This window comes from Psittacula echo, assembly GCF_963264785.1.
Source record: "Psittacula echo genome assembly, chromosome: 3".
Lineage (NCBI taxonomy): Eukaryota > Metazoa > Chordata > Aves > Psittaciformes > Psittacidae > Psittacula > Psittacula echo.
The window spans coordinates 11464491-11481032 of NC_137736.1; positions in this window are offsets into that span (position 1 = coordinate 11464491).

A 16542-nucleotide genomic window follows, 5' to 3' on the forward strand; every position below is an offset into this window, starting at 1 on the left:
GGGCAGGAATATTTACCATGGGCACAAGCAGGCATGAAAAGAATAGGTTAGGAGAAAGAGAGCAGAAGGGAAGGATGCTGCTGAAGGGAAGGATGCTGCTGAAGGGCAGGTTGCTCAAGGCCCTGGCCAGGCTGGATGGGTCTTGGAGGAACCTGGTCTAGTGGAAGGTGTCCCTGCCCATGGTAGGGGGTTGGAACTGGATGATCTTCAGGTTTTTTCCAACCCAAACCATTCTGTGATTCTATTCTATGATTCTATGAAGGAGCAGCAGAATAGCCAGGGCAAGTTTTCAAGGAAACACAGCCAAAGAGGTGAAGAAACCAAGAAGCGGGATCTAGGGAGTCTGGTGAAAGGAGAAAGCATCACATGGGATATCTCCACATGGTACGTATGAGGGATGGAGAGCCAAGGACATCAACAACCCTAACACTGAAGCAGCAGCAGGAGGCTGCACAGGCCCAGGCTGTGGGAGAGCCTGACTGCAGCTCTGTAGACAAGGAGGTCTCATCCTCACACACTGCTGGGGTGAAAGAAACAGGGCTTCTTATTGCTGGGTCTGCTCTGCCCAACATCTGTGTGGTGGCTTCACTGCCTCTGTTTCAGCTTCCACCTTCTCTTCTACTGCCTATTTACAGTTCGCTGGGGTGGAGACTTGAGACCTACATAAAAATAGAAGTATATTCTATGAAAAAGTGTATTTAATTTGTTTTCTGGAACATGACACATAGGATGATGAGAGCCTGCTTTTCAGTAAAGTACAGATTTGTTTCTTACATTGCATGAAATCAAATAAAGCCTGCTCTCAGAAGCCCAGCACCACCAGCATGCTAAGCAGAGGTGCATCAGTAAGTGCTAGGCATAAGCAGGACTGCGAACATGAGCATGGCTAGTACTTACCACACATCTGCTATTCAAGACTGAACCCTCTTCCATCACCACCATTCTCTTCCATGGCACTGGGAGAGCCAGGGGGTTATGGAGCAGGGGGACCACAGGCAGAGCTGGTGAGGCAGCCCCAGACTAGGGTGTCAGTGTTCTGTATGGGTATGAAGGTCAATATGAAGCTTTACTGGCCAGTTGCTGAGTGGAAACAAACCATACTTCTTGTGCTCTTCGTGGCTGTCACCAGCTTTACGAGCTCCACCTCCATTTCTGCTCTGAATACATGTGGAAAAGCTGCCTGTGCCTTTTCACCTCCACCACCTTAAAGCAGACGCTAAAAAAGACAACAAAACCCCTGGCGGTCACAACCTCTATTTCATTAACATTTGTAATGGTTATCATCTTTACTTATCCATGGGAAGAGAATTTGGCTGTTAACACTGGCATCTGCTTAGCAAACTGAAGCTTCACATTTGGTGAGGCGTGAGCATAACACCAATAGTATGACTTGCTAACAGCAGACTCATTAGCGTTAATTGCTGTGTTTACTACCACGAAGAACTTTATCTGTAGCAGGAGTTATTAGAGGTACCCCCTTGTCACTGGAAAAGGTACATAGGAAATTATTAGCAGTGATGCAGACCTACCGGTAAATGAGGAGCTAAATTCTTGGCACTTACGATAAGTCAGAACTTCCAGAGGAGTATGAAAAGTGATGAGGTGTTCCGGGGACTGTGTTCTTCATCTTTCCTCACTGGCGAACTATGCTCAAACGCAGCTAAATTGCAATTGGAAATGAGTTTAAGGGTTATCGTGCTCAAAGGCCACAGGAAAATGTGCAGCCATAAAATTGCCTCGCAGTTCAGCCAAGTCTGGCTTTTGCTGTCCAAAGCAGGCGCTGTCAGAGCAGGCAAAGGGCTGGGTTTAGAGACATAAGCTGCAATGGGTAAAACACCTGATCAGATTGTTGGCACTATTAAGGTTGACAGGATTCGTCCTTGTGTCCGTCAGCAGCTGGAATCCCAAGGCAGTGTATTTGTTTGAGAGACACTGTATTTGGATCCTTGGGATGTGAAATGAGGATTTTTTTGAATAAGATTTCTCAAAGTGTGGCACTTTGAGCTAGGTTATAAATCAAGGCAAATGTCACAACTTACCACAAAATCCGGACCCAAGCATCCCAGGAGCATGGAAGGGCATATTTGAATGGCATGGGACACATAGGAGAGCCGGAAATTGCAATGAGTTGCTTCCAGAGAGACAGCTGTACCTAACACCTTGTTACTGGTCTGTTGTCTGTGTCACAAACTCCGTCCACACACGGTAGGTGCGATGTCCATGAAAACTTGGGATCACACTGGAGAGTATGAGCTTTACACAGTGCTTTCCGATGGTTAATACTTTCATAGTATATGAAATAGATAGGAGAACATTTACTACTTCTCTTCAAAAGCACTGCCTTTCCAGTTTAGCTTAAAAATGCTGCAGTGACCAGGAACCTACAGGAATGAACGTGTGAACCATTTTTTCAGAGAGGAAGATGCTAATTGAAACGCAGAATAGAGCACTCGGACATTCCAGTAACCTTGGTGATAAATCTGATTTTATGTCCTTTAAAATATGGCAGCTAAAAGGTAAAACACTGAGCGGAAATAACGCTACTCTGCCAGATGAGAGCTGCTCCAAAAAGGGCTGGATGGCAGCAAGGCGCCTTTTAGGTGTGGTTTGGAAATCACACCTCTGTGTTGACTTGCTGCTGCCCCTTCCTTTGGTGCTGATTTCTTTATCCAGTTCTGTGCCTGGGACTTGAGGACTGCAGTCCCCTGATGCCTGTGGTGACAGGCTGCAGTAGTAGCAATGGGAGAGTTTGTGGAAGTCATTGATAGAAGTAGATGGTCCCACCTACTTCTGCCAGCCCAGCATATGGATCTGGGTTTTCCATCTTTTGGAGCCCAGCTTCCAAGACTGTTTCTTTAGCTTGCAGTCCATTTTGCAACCCAGTCCTTCCAATGGAGAAATCACTTCCAGGGCCTGAATCCCTTGAGGATGCTGCCAAGACGGGTGTCAGTGGGGATGCACAAGGCAAAGCTTCAGTCCCTCACAAGGTACCTGGCTTCCAGTCCCGGTCCTGCATTCAGCTCTATGTGATCCCATGTAGCTCTGATAGTCATGCAGGCTTGTTTCTGGTAGATATATGAATAGAGGTGGGTTTTATTTTTGCCTTGTTGTTCGTTGTGTTCCCCTCCCAGCATTGAAGCCATGCACTTTATCTAACATTGACATTTTTAAGGAGAATAATCACCTAATCCCCACTACAGACAAGTGGAATAATCAGGATCAGTTATGAGAGAAGTTATTTTGTTTTCAGGCTGAAGGATCCTGCAAGGATCTTCCACCAAAGAGTCTACAGGCATACTTGCAACGCATCCCTCCCCATTCCCTAGGCAAGTGAGCAAGCTCAAACAGCCATGTGGAGAAGCTCTGAGTTCAGCTGGGCTTTCCCCATCCCTTCCTGCCCAGCCATATGCCATGTCCAAACCCTCCTTCTTCAGTGCCATGCAGAGCAGAGGAACCACCAGAGATCCTGGCAGAGAAGCAGGAGGTCCTCTTTGAGGTTGATGATGGGAGCCCTGCCTCTCTGGCTGTATGGCAGCCAGCACCATCCAGCAGCATACAAAGAGGTGGCACAGCCTGCAGCAAGTAACAGCATAACCTAGGTCATACAAGAAGGCAGATGGGTCTGCGGATATAAAGGTGCACAACCATCATGACTGGAAGATCTCTAGAACTGAACTGGAAGATTCAGTTGGCACAAGTAACACAAAACACAGACACTACATTCAGCCATAGCAGCTTGAGATTACACTATGCATCCTCTATGCAATGTGTTTTGGGAAGCTTCCTCAAATAAAGGCTGCTGTTCCTGCCTGTGGGTTCATCACCCATTTGTAGAGTGGCCTGAGAACTCCTCCAGCCATGAAGAACCTCTCCCAGACCATCGTACTGGCTGCTGACTTTACTGGTTTGCTTAACAGAGCCAAGACACCCCCCTTCCTACCACCGGCGCTTGGGTGTTGGTTGTCTGGCTTGTGAAGAAAGGGGTGAGCTCACCATATCTTTCCATGAATGTTACCTTACCCAGCCTGAGACCTTTCTTCCACCACAGAGCCTTCAGCACAACCTCTGCCTGCTCAAAGCTCTTCTCCATGGCACAGAAGCTCAGATGTCCATAGGTTCATTGCTGAAGGCAGCTGCTAGTGGTACCCGAGCTCCATCCCTGGTACCCAGCACAGCATGGGGCCTCTCTGAGTGCATCTGAGGCAGGGCAGGGAGCAGTGTTGCTGTTCCCATCCCCAGCATGGGGGGGGATGAGCACAGTGATGCTCTTGGAGCGAGCTGATCCTGCTCATAGTGGTACATTGCTCTTTTGCAAGGCTTTTGCAGGGCGGCGGTTGGCACAGCAGAGCTGCTGACAGGCATCAGGGCAAGCCTCCCACGCTGCAGGATGGGGTTCCAGCTGACACGGCCCTGCTACCCGTCACCATAAGGGCTGTGTGCTCTGCTAGCGGGACAGAAATGTCATCATATGCCGGAGCCCAGTCAGGCCTTTCACTGCCAAGTGATCTGGCAGCAAGTGGCTGCGGGAGGAACGGGTGCACAAGCGTGGCTTTGGGCTGCCGTCGTCTCCTTGAGGATGATGGAGCAAGGCATCTCCCTAGGGAGCTGCACCTCTTGGTGTGCTTTGGGTGTGCTGCGGGCTGCAGAGGAAGATTCACCTCCTGAGGGGGCACAACTGATCCCCTCTTTGTAAGGAGCCAGCAGCTGAGAGCCGGGTCCTGGCTCCAAGCGGACCCTGAATCACCATGAGAGCAAAGAGGACGTAATCAGAGGGCATTTGAAATGTTGTCCAAGGCCTTCCTGTGCTGCTCTTGTTACCCCACCAGCTAATTGAAATGGAATAAGGAAAGAGACCAAACACCTCTGGGAAGGGGCTGTAACACTCTCAAATAAAGGCTTGCAACTGCTCTGAAGCACCTTTGTGGCCCCATGCCCCAGGCAGCGAGGTGTCCTCTGGCAGTGGAGGGATGGGACATCCTGAGGCAGCCACACCAGACCAAGAGAAGCTGATTACAACTGAGTGATAGCAGAGTTAACAAACCATGAGGCAGTAAGGAGAGTGAGTGAAGAAAGGGAAAAAGGACAATGGAAGCACTTTGTGCCCCTAATGATGGTTGCCATGTGGCAAATGAGGGAAAATTAGCACCAGACAGACAAATGGAAACTCATTTCAAGAGGCACTGAATGAGACGGATTTGCAATGAGAAGCTCAGGAGGTTAACTCGGGAGCAATGAAACTTCATCTCCCAAGGAATCCACACATTGTCACACACTCCCTTGCTCACTGTCTGTGCCATCGGAGCTCTCCCTCCCGCGCTTCAGTGATCCCGCTTGCTCTTAAGTAAATACTAGAGCTGTGAAAACATGTATTCAGAGCAGGATGGTGCCTTTGCTTTGATGCTATCCTCCCTCTCACCTTTTGGAATTCATATCTATCTGCAACAAACAGCAGTGAAGGTGAACAGGAGTGGGGAATCATCACTACTCATGCGGCCAAAAGCCGATGTGCTCAGCTTTATGTGACAGAGAAACTGGGATGGACCGACCATGGTTAGGGTCAGGGAGGCTTTGGCTCAGGGCACAAGGACAGCAGCTGTGTAAGATGTTTTTTGCATGTGTACCAGAGGGAACAGTCCTGTTCTTCAGCTGCTTGGGCAATTTCCCCTAATGAATTGTTCAACTCTGTCCCTGTCCATCTCTGAAACAGGGGCAATGCCATTGCATTCTCCTGCTCTGACTCTGTGACACGGGGTTGGCTTTTAGCCTTGTACCCTCCTGCCCTGAGAGATATGAGCTTATCAAGGGTGCGAGTGGGTATGTGTCATGGGGAGGGAGCCTGTGCACTGCCCTGTGCGTCCTTCTGCAGCCAGCACCCACTGCAGAACAAGGCTCGACAGCCAGGCCTGGGTCTGTGTGTTCAGCCAGTCAAAGCAGTGCAGTGATGTAGGGAGTGGGAAGCCTCTTCTGTGGACTCTTGCTGTGGTAGCAGCTTCTGTCCAGTGCTTACAAACAGTAGGGATTCATACCGCAAATAGAGTAGTCCTTAGGGATACCTCCTGAGCTAACTGTGCCAGGTCTGCACCATTTTAGCCTCACTTCAGAAGGATGGTGCCAGCTTGGTGTGAGAGGTTTGTTTAGTGATGAATCAAGCGTGAGTCTTTTGGGTTGTTTTCCATGTCTGCTCATTACTAATGCCTGTGGATATCCCCAGTAGAAACGACACAATAGCACTGTTTGTGCTCACCCAGCACCTCTGTCATCTGAAAAGATTAGTGCAATTACTGTGCAATTTTGTTTCTAGGCACAGACACCTCCTTAAGGGGCAGATACCCACATGGTGAAAATCAGCATTGGTTTACTGACACCACCGAGTCCCCTCCTACATCCAAGTTATTACATGTAGAACCCATCAAACAGGAGAGATTCACTCATGTAGATAAAAGAACCGTGGCTACATATGAAGAGTTTGATGGGTGCTCAGCTCCCTTGTTTTCTTCTCTTATTCACTCATTATTCTGTTATTCAGATCTCCTTTCCACTTTTGTTCAGCGTTAGTGTTTGTCTCTTCCATTCCTGTTTCTAGTGCATGATTTTGTTGAGCAAGCGTGAGCCATTTGGCCCACATTGATTATTTATGAAGGTGGGAACCTATTATCTCAGCTGCTCGGTAACTTAACAGTGGTGTAGAAAGAGGCTGCCTAGAAGTAGCCGCATATCTTGCAGGAGCTGGGAGGCAGGGAGGTGCTGCAGTATCTGATAGGAAGGGAGCAGAGAAGGGAGACAAATCAGGCTGAACTCACTGTCAAGGATGATTTATCTATTATACCACTGGAGAGCAGGGATGGAATGATACCCTTGGGATTTGATAGCGCTTTGCATTCACCTTGCAGAGGTGCTGAGAAAATACCAGTAGAGAGTGAGGCCCTTTATTATCATCTCCAACAAGAAGGGATGTGATTTTCAGGAACGAGTGCAATGGGATCAATTGCATCTCTGCTTGTGATGGGTGGAAGCTCAGCCCTCACCTCGTGCAGGCAAATGCTCTGCATCTGGACAGCCTGGCTCTGCGAGTGAGGGCAGAGCTGAAGAGAACAAAGGGTTTCTAGTTGAAGTCAGGCTGAGTCTCCAGTGAGACTGCATGCCGTGGTTTCTGCAGAGCCAGGCAAGTCACGCACTTGTAATGGGTCACTGGGACCTGGTCAGGTGGAAACAGAAGATGAGCTTCCATCCCAGCTCCCACCCTTTCCTAGCACTGCCTTCTGTGTTTTCTCTCTTATCGTTGCCTATCATCTGCTCACATTGCTCTCTGCTAGTCCAGAAGATGGAAAAGAAACAAGTGTTCACAAAGGGACACCCCTACGAAATAATGCATTGTTGAGAGGGGACATCCTCAGGAGCCAACAGACAAATACAAGAATGGCAGCCTGGAGAAGTGGTGCGCCTTTCCTGTACACACAGGTATACAGGAAGGCAAAACCGTTGCATGTCAAAAGCTGCTCCGGACCAAAACAAATAGATCAACATTGAAGGACAGGAGCTGAATTGTTTCATGAATGGAGATGCTATTAGAGTGTACTGCAAACAGGATAATGGAATATCAGCTCAAACAGCGCTTCGCTTTTACCACTAAATCAGAATCCTACATAGAGTTTAAGATAGTTCTCCTAAAAATTGTTGCTTCTGCTCTTCCCTTCATCCAGCGACAGCTGAAACTGTCAGACTCCAATCTGTCCCACAGCTTAGGAAAAAAATGTTTCATGGAAAAAATATCTTATAGGAACACAAATGTCAATGCTGCTCCAGCATCAGTACCTTCAGACTGAAAATGTTACAGGAGCTGCCTTTGAGGTGACCAGCCAGAATACAGTGTGAGGAAAGGAGGAGGGCAGCCTGCCCCTTCTTTAGCTGTGTGCTGTCCGGATGTGCCATGACATTCTCTGGTGGGATGAGAATGGGAGAGGGGCATCCACAGTCAGCCAAGGCAGTTCATGCGTGGCACCAAGGGCCTTGAGCCTGGTTTAGCAAAGAATGGACCCCAAGGATCTCTTCCATCATGTCTTTTCCAGAGCAAGCAGGACAGCTGCTAGGGGAGGCTGATGTCTCTGTGGTGAGGATGCAACGCTTTTACACCAGCATGAGCTATCAGAGCCAGCTGATGGGGTCCCCCTCAACCCATGTGCATGTACCATGGGCAGGTTCTGCTTTTCAACCAGCCGCTGAGCTGAGCCTTTCCATGAGGCTTGCTGAGCAAAAGGCAAATCTAATTTTCCCCTCCAGCAGCCTCCACAGCAGCAGAGAGCAGGGCTGATCTGTTCTGAGCAGCATAGGGATGCTTTGCTCTGGCTGCCATGCAGACTGAATGGCTCTCCAAACCTTGCGGCACTATTGGAGTGCTGCCACCCGTAAGCCTCCTTTACCCCAGCACGATGCAAGGGGTGCACCCCTGGTCACTGATTCAGTAGTGCTTTGCCTTCCATGTGCCTTCTATGATTGATTCTATTCTATGATTCTAAGCCAAGGCCTCCTAAAACCCTCATTCTCTTTCCCTATCACACCAGCTACCATGTCACCACATGCCAAAGGCTGCCCAGGCAAGGTGGCTGCCACTGCACAAGTGAATGACAGTGGCATTTAAACGTGGCTATTAACCAAAGCAGAAGGGGTGGCTGACTGTGCTTGTTTGCAAGCGGAGGCCCATGCCCATGTGCAGTGCCAAGGCGCTGTACACAGCTCAAGGTCCTGACGAGGAGCTGAGTGAGCTGAAAAGGTGTTTCTAGTTTAAAATGTGATCTTACGAGCATGGCAACGATGAACTGACAGAAACCCTTAGTGTACACGTGCAGATTTTGTGGGACTGCAGCAGGTTTACACAGAGCCGTAAGGATGGGAAGTGCTATTTGGGGAAAGACAGGAGCAGGAGACTGCGCGGGTGCGTGCTCTCCCAAGGCGTTCCAGTTAGCACTGCGTTCACCTACAGAGGCAGTCCCGGAAGCCTTTTCCCTGCTGAGTGTTTTGCTTACAGAGGCAATCCCCAGAGAGCATCCCTGGAGACACTTTTACCCTTACAAGACAGCTGTCTTCATGGCATGTATTTTTAACAAGGCTTAAAGGAGTCGTATTCCCATCCTCTTCCCTGCAGAATAAATACCTGGGAGCAGAATAGTTATTGATCTGATCTGCGTGAAGTGCTGAGAGATGAGCTCAGCTGTGTGCTCTGCCTCTTCCTGAGCCCCTGGGCTGCACAACCAGGAGGTAGGTGTCACAGATTGTCTGGAGGGTCTAACCCTTCACAACCCTTCATTGTAATGCTCATCCTTTGCATGGCGCTTCAGGGGTTGCGATGACATTGTTAGTGATAGAAGTACTGTGATGCTACTAAGGCTGTCAGGCATCTGAGGTCTGGAAGCAACCCCAGCAATCTGAGACAGTCCTTTAGTCTTGGCATGGGTAACACTGAACTTGAATGGCTAGAAGTGGGCACCCTTATGCTGCTGGAGCATCTTAATTAACTTCTGAGCAATGGCCTGTTGATACAAAGGGTCTTGAATAGCTAGAACATTGGGATGGGGAAGATCTGGCAAAATGGTTTTTGGCCATTTTAGAATTCCCCTCTATGAAGAGAGAGGAAAAGTCACACCTCCTGTGTGTAAATGTGCTGGGGTGGAGACGCGAACCTGTGTTGCAAGCTTTGCCCTTGCTTCAGATCTAAATGCTGGTTTGATTCTATCTCCGTTTCAGTGCACATTTGACACCAAGGTTTGTGTTCTAAATGAAGGGAGACTTTGCACAGTAGAGACAGAAAGGGGTTCCCCGATTCTGGGTTTTGTGGTCCCCAAAATCCACAAGAAAGCAATAAATTAGAGAAGTGCCCTGGTTTTGGCTGGGATGGGGTTAATTTTCTTCCTAGTAGCTGGTACAGTACTGTGTTCTGGCTTTAGACTGAGAATAATGTGACTTTAATGGCCTTAAATGCTTCCAGTCCGTGTAATATTGGGATAGGGTCATCATTTGGGTTTTGCTAGTGCAGTGGTACAGGGAAGCAAATAAAGAAAGCTATAGTTGTGCGAAGAGCCCAGACCTTGTCAAGCTAACAAGGGCAGATGATAAATGCAGAGAGGTGAGGGGGAGCCTGCATCTTACCTGCGCGTAGTACCCTGAGAAGTTATAGGAATGAGATTTGCTGTGGGGCTGATAGAAAAAGGCACTGACAGAAAGCGAAGGCACAACCATGATCTTTGCAGATCCGCACAGCCTCAGTCCAGAAGATCCTTAGAGAAGTTCTGATGAGCAATGGATGGTGCTTCTCCTCACAGGAGATGCACTTTGCGGCCTCAGCACTGTTTTTCCTTCCCTCAGCAGTGTGTTTCCTGACTGCCTCAGCTAAACCAAGCAGTTCTTCTGCAAGTGACTATCTGCTGAGCACCTCTACGTGTCAGGGTGCTACCCATGTAAAGCAAAACTTCGTAGTTTCACCCTTCCTGCTACTTAGATACTTGATAGAGTTAATTGCCAGACTATGGACCTGACTGATAGGTTTAAACCTCTGACCTGGATTGTTTAAAACTAGGATCACTCGTGTCTATCCTGCATGGAGAGTGCTGCAAAAAGGCATAGGTTGCCAAGTCTCACGCTAAGCCGCTATGTATGTATGTCTACCAATGTATTGCTGCTGCTTTATGAACTTCTCTCTCCCTCCCCTGAAATAAGGAAGCAGACAACCCAACAGCTCATCTGTAAGGACTCAAGTTCTTGATCACGAGCAGGGTTTGGCAGCAGAGGCAGAACCAGCAGACTCATTCATAGAGATGCTGCATGGAGCTGCCTGTGGGAGTGTGATGAATGCTCAGTAATTAAGCTGATTCTGGGCATGTTGATTATCGCTTCAGAGAGGCATGGAACATCCTGCAAACACTTACATGAACATCTGACTCCTGGGGCACGTGTGTGTGTGTGGATGGGGAGCAACAGGAAGCAGCCTGACAAGTGCTTTGAGAGTAAGAATACATAGGTGCTGTTGCATCTGTGACTTTGCTCTGGTTTTTAACCCATCAGGGCAAACCACAGGAGTCTGTACATTTATAATCCCCCTTCCTGTCTCTGTCAAGCCAGAGTGAACGACCTGTTAGCATGAAGATTCTGCTCTTTTGGTTCATCCAAAAGATTCTATCGATGCAGATAGGAGCAAAGTGGACTTGGGAGCCCCTTGCTGGGCATCTCTTATCCTTTATACTATGATAGCACTGCCACAGGAACAGTTTGTTTTCTTAGGGCACTACCCATGTCCTACTGTAGCCCGCGGAGTCCTTGATACAAGCTTAAGACTTTAAGCTGCAAGCTTTAGGAGTGTGGCTGCTGCAAAAGAGGTTTGAACCTGGAGCAGAGAGTTGCACCTCTGCCCACCCCCCCAGAATTTCAGAGCTATTTGTTTCTGGGGCTTTGGTGGGGACACATCAGTTATTTAGACTAATAGAGCCCTGGTTTAGTATCTGACAGGTTTGGAAAGGGTCAAACAGGAGAGACAGAAAACAAGGAAATGGAAATACTTATACCTGAGAAGGATCTATTTTATGTGGTGGTGGGATGTGCCACAAGCATGGGAGGCAATGCCCTGGTGCACCACAAGCCCGGTTGCTCTTGCTCTGTACAAGGTAGGGATGATGCAGATGACGCTCTGACATCCCACCTGGCCCTGATCTTTAGGGACATTTCATACAGCAGAATGCAATGGCATTATTTATTACACCTTTCCCCCACACTTGCCAGCAGGCCCTTTGCTGTGTCAGGTCCTGCAGACAGGGCATCCAAAACCCAGCACGCTTCCACACGGTCTTTTCAAGCTCTGGGCTGTCCGTGTATCCTAGCATAGGGAATTAGTGCTAAAGCAAGGAGGAAATCAATTGCCTCCAGGCATTTTTCATCAGCCTATGGGATTCACGCAGAGCTCCTGCCCTTGCCGATGATGCAGACAGGCAGGGAGGCAGATGTGGGGTGGATGTGTGTGACAGGGGTGGGGGCAGCAGCTCCACATAGGGCTCTCTGGTTAATTGGCTTCCCTCCTTTCCCACTGTGCTCATCACCCCCTGTGCATGCTGCCCAGTAGCTTTGCAGGGCTGGCAAGGGGGACAGGGAGCAGCACAGGAGCGGGTCACTCCCCAGAGCCACAGGTCCCTTTATCTGCCTCCCCGGCTCCACCAGGGCACTTCCCACCAGTCCCTCTTCGATGGTCTCTAATGGAGGAGGAGGTGAGCGTGAAATGGGCTGCTAAAACCTATGAATATTTCAGAGGAAAAAGTCAAGGGACTCCATTAAATCCTCTTCAGCCTCTGCAAATGGAGCTGGGGCGGGGGGAACGTGTGCTAATGAGAAACTCCAGTGCCGTGCGACTGCATGATGCTTTCCCTCTTGCACGGTCCCCATAGAGCCTACCCAGCACTGCTGACTTCCCCTCCTTCCCCAGACAAGCCCAAACAACTCTGCTGTCAGCCCTGGCTTCTGCTGCTGCAGAATATTCGCCACTCAGCTTATTCCAGCTGTCGTCAGAGGTACCTCTTCCCACTGTCACACACTGGGAACAGGGATCTTTAAGCTCAGCAGCCCTTTGGCTGGCTTTTAACCCATTGCAGCCCATCCTGTACCAGCACGCTGTTCACCAGCATCCCTCCCAGCTCACCTGACATGTCCTCCCAGCCCCTTCCCAAGCCCCCATCCTACTTCACAGCCTCCTCAAGACGGCTTTTACCCTGCTATCAGCAAACAGCTACATCAGCGGCTGCTTTCAGAGCAACAGCCAGACAGAGCCTGACAGCCCCATATGTTTCAGCAGAGACAGTTCCTCCCTCTAATGGGCCCAGAGGAGCGTGGCTTTCAAAGGATTCAGCGTGGAAGTGACAGCCTGGAAAGCCTTATTAATGGGCTCTCTGCCGGCAAGGGGCTGGGAGGCAGCAGCCCGCGGCACAGTTGTCCCAGCCAGCCTCCCACTGCAGCCTGGGCACCGTCCTCACCCTCCCCTTGGACATGAGACAGGGCGGTGATGCCCCCGCGTCTGGGACCAGTCAGTGTGCGAGGTCTCTATGCACCCTGCATCACACTCTGCTCTTCCAGCCGCAAACATGCCCTGTGGGGTGTCTGGCACTGTCTGCATGGAGAGGATGCTGAGGGTGGCAACCCATGGCTTAGGTCTCCTCTCTCTTTGCTCTTCTTTTGGTCAGGAAGCCGAAGTGCAGATAGAATCATAGAATTACAGAATAGTTAGGGTTGGAAAGGATCTTAAGATCATCTAGTTCCAACCCCCCTGCTGTGGGCAGGGACACCTCACACTAAACCATGTCACCCAAGGCTCTGTCCAACCTGGCCTTGAACACCGCCAAGGATGGAGCATTCAGAACCTCCCTGGGCAACCCATTCCAGTGCCTCACCACCCTCTCAGTAAAGAATTTCTTCCTTAGATCCAATCTAAACTTCCCCTGTTTAAGTTTGAACCCGTTACCCCTTGTCCTGTCACTACAGTCCCTGATGAAGAGTCCATCCCCAGCATCCTTGTAGGCCCCCTTCAGATACTGGAAGGCTGCTATGAGGTCTCCACGCAGCCTTCTCTTCTCCAGGCTGAACAGCCCCAACTTTCTCAGCCTGTCTCCATATGGGAGGTGCTCCACTCCCCTGATCATCCTCGTGGCCTCCTCTGGACTTGTTCCAACAGTTCCATGTCCTTTTTATGTTGAGGACACCAGAACTGCACACAATACTCCAAGTGAGGTTTCCCGAGAGCAGAGTAGAGGGGCAGGATCACCTCCTTCCACCTGCTGGTCACGCTCCTTTTGATGCAGCCCAGGATACGGTTGGCTTTCTGGGCTGCGAGCGCACACTGAAGCCGGCTCATGTTCATTTTTTCATCGACCAACACCCCCAAGTCCTTCTCTGCAGGGCTGCTCTGAATCTCTTCTCTGCTCAATCCTTGGCTGGGTGCTGGTGTTCAATCACTAATATAAGTGGTTTCTGTATCATCTCGCACAAGGCTGCCCCTCATGGATTTCTTCTCCATGGTTTCCACATCCGAAGCCATCAGAATCTCCCCTGTGAGACACCAGCACCCGCTTAGGCCACCATTAAATCTGACAGTTTCTTAGCTTTGGCTGTGTTGCTCCTAAGTCACTCAGGTCTGTCTTAAAATGAAAGAGACCCCAGAAGGAAAGCCTCAGACCCTGGGCAAACACAAGGAAGAAGACTCTGCCCTGCAGCACCTGCACTGAATTCATCCCTGCACTTTAACAGGAGTTACTGCATAGGCAGGAGTTGAATGGGGCTCATTGAAACTTAAACCACAGACTGACTGGCTGTGGGTTGATAAATGGCCAAGAATGGGCACACCGGTAGAGGGGAGAAATTGAACCTTCTTCGTTAGACCTTTTCTGTAATGAGAGAAACTGGTTTTCCCTCCCTGGGTCCTGAGGATGACCACAAAACCCTTCAGAAGATGACTCTCTCAAGACAAAAACCCCATAACCATGGGCTCAGTAGAATCATAGAATCACAGAATGGTTTGGGTTGGAAAGGACCTTAAGATCACCCAGTTCCAACCCCCCTGCCATGGGCAGGGACACCTCACACTAAACCATGCCACCCAAGGCTCTGTCCAACCTGGCCTTGAACACCGCCAGGGATGGAGCATTCACAACTTCCTTGGACAACCCATTCCAGTGCCTCACCACCCTCACAGTAAAGAACTTCTTCCTTATATCCAATCTAGAGACCTCACCAGCAGTTTTCAGTTCACCCCAATTAACCCATCCTTGTTATCCAGCCAGTAATGACCAGTACCACCCTTCCTCTCCCCCACCACAGACCATCTTGGGTTAGCATCCTCCCATTGCTCCCAAAGTGCTAATTATATTTACTGATAACTTGCTTAATCATCTGCCATAATTAAATTAAGCACAAAGCAGCACCTTTCTACCTGTACCCAGCTTGTAGTTTGGGTTGTAGGCTGGTGCACGTACAGAGGCTGAAGTACCCCAAGCCTGTTTCTGCAGCTATAGCACTCTGTCTTTTACAACCTCTTGGCTACAGCCAGCAGTGCTCCTCTGAGAGAAATGGGCTTTTACTTCTTTGCCTCCTTTACTACTCATGTTCACCATTCCATGCTGAGCAAAATGAAATCTATTTCCTCTTTAATAAATAAAATTGGCCCTAAATGGAGAAAAAAATCATTTCATTTTTCATAAACAAAAGGGATCTTAGGGACAGAAGTAACTGTGTCATTTCCTTTGTCTGCTCATCTTCAGAGGGCAGCAGCCCCTGTCAGACTGGATGCCAGCTCTGCATACAGTAACACAGGGCAAAGTGCAGGAGATTAGGAGACTGTCAGGGCCTATTATGAGGTGCTTCATGCTGGATAAAGGATAGCAGGCTTAGAAAGTTGAGTGAGAGTATGAGGAACACCGGTCTTTTTCCAGCAACCAAGCAGAGCAGTGAAGGTGGCAAATCTGCTGTCAAAAACCAGGAAAACCTGAAGTTCCCATTGTGTTTTCCCCAAGGAGAGGAGGCCTCTCAAAGCACAGTTTCGCTAAGCCAATGGACCACCATAGGAATCCGAATCACATCACTCAATAGAGCAAAGGCTGTCGATGCATCCCGTGAGTGTGAGCAGCGATGTGAAGGGAGTCCATGTGGGCAGAGAGGCAATGATGGGGCAGACACCCAGTGTGAGATACGGGTCTTTCTGTACAACTCAGTGTATTCCCAGTGGCAAGAGCATGGCAGTGGAAATCACGCACCAGGAGCTTGGGTTTGTGCCTGCTTAGAAAGCCTTGGCAGAGATTTACATTGGGCTGAGTGTTTCAGCATGCCACGGGACAAGTATTCAGCCTCCTGGCTCCCCTCTTCTGCATAGGAGCTAAGAGTGCAAGGCAGCCTTGCTACCCCAACACAGCTATTTACTAGGAGGGAGGCCCCTGGCTGGTCCCTTTACAGGTGCTCTGCCCCACTGAAGCACAGCCAGCCTGCCAGGGCTCGAGCCCTGCAATCTCACAACGTGGCTAATTGAAACCACTTGATTTCTGAATGCTAACTGCTTGTTTGCACACAAGCTGGAGCCCACGCCTCTTCTGGAGGAGCCACGGGCAACCGATGATTACAGGCAAGGATACAGCCATCTGATTGTGCCGTTTTCATTTGTAAATTGGCACTTTGTCCACAGCCCATGCGAGGTGCCGGGGTCTGCTCTGTTTCCCAAGCAGCTCCTTGGAGCCTCATCAGGAATTTTGCTGGGCCCTTGCTAAGCCAGCTGCTGTATTTCAGCAATGAGTGGCAAGTGATTGCTAAATAGTGGTTGCAAAGCTTCCTGGGATGAATAGATGTGATAAAATGGCTTGATTTCAGTGCAGCTCTTGAGCTGCTCATAGATACAGCACAGCGTTAAGTCAGCAGCCTAGCACAGCTTGGGCAGCAATTGCTGCTCTGTATTTCATTGCAGTCGGCACCAAGTTAATACTGAGCGCAAATGGTGGGATTTCTTAGGTGCTGGAATATATATTCCTATCTCAAATA